Here is a 2,500-nt window from a genome sequence, read left to right as displayed (position 1 = left end):
GGATGAGTGCAAGATGAGAGAATCTGTGCCCGTCCAGAATGTATGTGCGGGTGGAAGGAGCTTTGCGAGTGTGGCGAGTGTGAATGCGAAAAGTAGTGCAAGTATGAAACCCGGTGTGAGTGTGCCGGTGATGAGTATGAATGCCAAAAAGTTCGCGGTCGTTATTAAGCCGAAAGATGAAAGCCTGAAGCTTACTAGCGACCAGGTGAAAGAAAGAGTGATGAATGAGGTAAGTAAGAAGCTGAATGTGAGAGTGAAAGCGGTTCGTAAGACACGAAGTGGAGGAATAGCCGTCGAGACGGTTAGTGAGAAAGAGATGAAGATAATGCGTGAATGTAAACAGTTTGAGAGTATCGGTATGAAAGTTGAAGAACCCAGAAAAATAGGAGCGAAAGTTATTGTGTATGATGTGCCGTGTGAGATACCGAGTGAAGAGTTATTAAAAGAGTTGTATGAAAAGAATCTGAGTGAGTGTGTGAATGAAAAAGAGTTTGCTGAGCGTGTGCGTGTGGTAAACAGAACGAATAAGAAGGATGCGAATGTAGGAAATGTAGTGTTTGAGATGAGTGTACGAATGTTTAACAAGATGATGCATGAGGGAAGAATGTATGTGAGATGGCGTGCGTGTAAACTGCGTGAGTTCGTGAGTGTGCTTAGATGTCATAAGTGTGGTGCATTCGGGCATATGGCCAAAGAATGCAAGGAAAAGGAGAGCTTGTGCCAAAGATGTGGTGAGGCAGGCCACATGAAGAATACGTGTAAAAAGACTGAATGCTGCCGAAATTGTAAGTTGCGTGGGAATAAGTGTGACCATTCGGTGACGTCCTTGGAGTGTCCCGAATACAAACGAATGATTGAGCGTGAACGTGCGAGGATTAGTATGGATTAATGGCTGAGTGCGTGATAAATACGATCCAGTGTAATTGTCAGCGAGCGTATGCGGTTATGTGTGATTTGGGTGTGTTGATGATTGAGAAGAGAGTGAGTGTGGCTATTATACAAGAGCCGTATGTAGCCGTTGATGGATGTGTAAAGGGCTTGCCCTTAAGTATGAATGTGTATGTGTCAGACGTGGGCCACAAAAAGGCCGCCGTGGTAGTGAATGATGAGAGAATGGAATCCATGCTCGTCAGTGAGCTCACTGACGAGCATGGAGTGTGTGTGTGGATGAAGGGGGACTTCGGAGAGATGTATGTTGTGTCAGTATATTGTAGGTACGGCCAGGACCTGGAACCGTACCTGGCCTATCTGGAGCGTGTGCGTGTGAGACTGAGGGGAAAGAGTTTGCTTATAGGTATGGATGCGAATGCAGTGTCACCCTTGTGGTTTAGCAAGGGTGACCTGCATTCAAGAGAGAGTGTGATGCGTGGTGAGATGATGGAAGAATGGATAATTGGGAATGGAATGAATGTGCTGAATGAACCGAGTGAATGTTATACGTTTTCGAGTGTGCATGGCCAGAGTGACATTGATGTCACTCTGGCCAACAATGCGTGGGCCGGGTGCCAGTTTGAATGGGAAGTCAAGAATGAATGGGGTGTAAGTGATCATAATGTTATTAATGTGAGAATTAGATGTGCGAATGTGAGAGAGAGTGCTACAGTGGCCGGTAGGAGGTGGTCCAGCAGGGGTGTTGATTGGGATGCGTATATGAGTGAAGTGAAAGAATGTGCGGTAATGAATGGAATAAATGTGAGTGAGAGTGCGAGCGCGGATGAATTGGTGAATGCTGTGACCTCATGGATCCACATTGCGAATGAAAGGAGAATGAAAGAGCTGAAGAAAGGGAATGTAAGGAAGCCTGCATGGTGGACGAAAGGGTTGGAACGAATGAAGAAGAATGTAAGGAAACTGAGGAAGAAATTCCAAAGAGCGAGAAAGAGAGGAGAGAATGTTAGTGCGAAGCAGGAAGAGTATAAAAGGGGATTGAATGAATACAAGAGAGAGATTTGCAGAATGAAAGAGACGAACTGGAAACAGTTCGTGAGTAAATGGAGCAATGTGGACCCATGGGGATCGGTGTACAAGATTTGTCGTGGTAAGAAAGGGAATGAGAGATTGTGTACAATGAATGTGAATGGAAGAATGACGGATACATGGAATGAGAGTGCGAATGTCCTGCTGGACACCCTCTTCCCGGCTACACAGAGGGGTAATAGGTGTGTGAATGAGTGTGTGCAAATTGAGAGTGCGGATGATAAGGAGTTTGAATGGAGTGAGATTGAGTGTGCTGTCAAGAGAATGAAAGTAGGAAAGGCACCTGGCCTGGATGGTGTGACTGCTGAGATGATTAAGCGTGTATGGTGTGTGATTCCTGAGTGGCTGAAGAGAATGTTTGATGCGTGCCTGAGGACAAACTCTTTCCCGTGTGAATGGAAAAGAGCGCGTGTGGTGATCTTGTTGAAGTCCCCCGACAAGGTGCGTACCGACCCAAGGTCGTACAGACCGATTTGTTTGTTGCCCGTGCTGGGCAAAGTGTTGGAATGTATGATGGTGAATC

The sequence above is a fragment of the Nomia melanderi genome, unplaced genomic scaffold (genome assembly GCF_051020985.1).
Source record: "Nomia melanderi isolate GNS246 unplaced genomic scaffold, iyNomMela1 scaffold0084, whole genome shotgun sequence".
NCBI classification, from domain to species: Eukaryota; Metazoa; Arthropoda; class Insecta; order Hymenoptera; family Halictidae; genus Nomia; species Nomia melanderi.
This window is presented reverse-complemented; position numbering follows the sequence as displayed.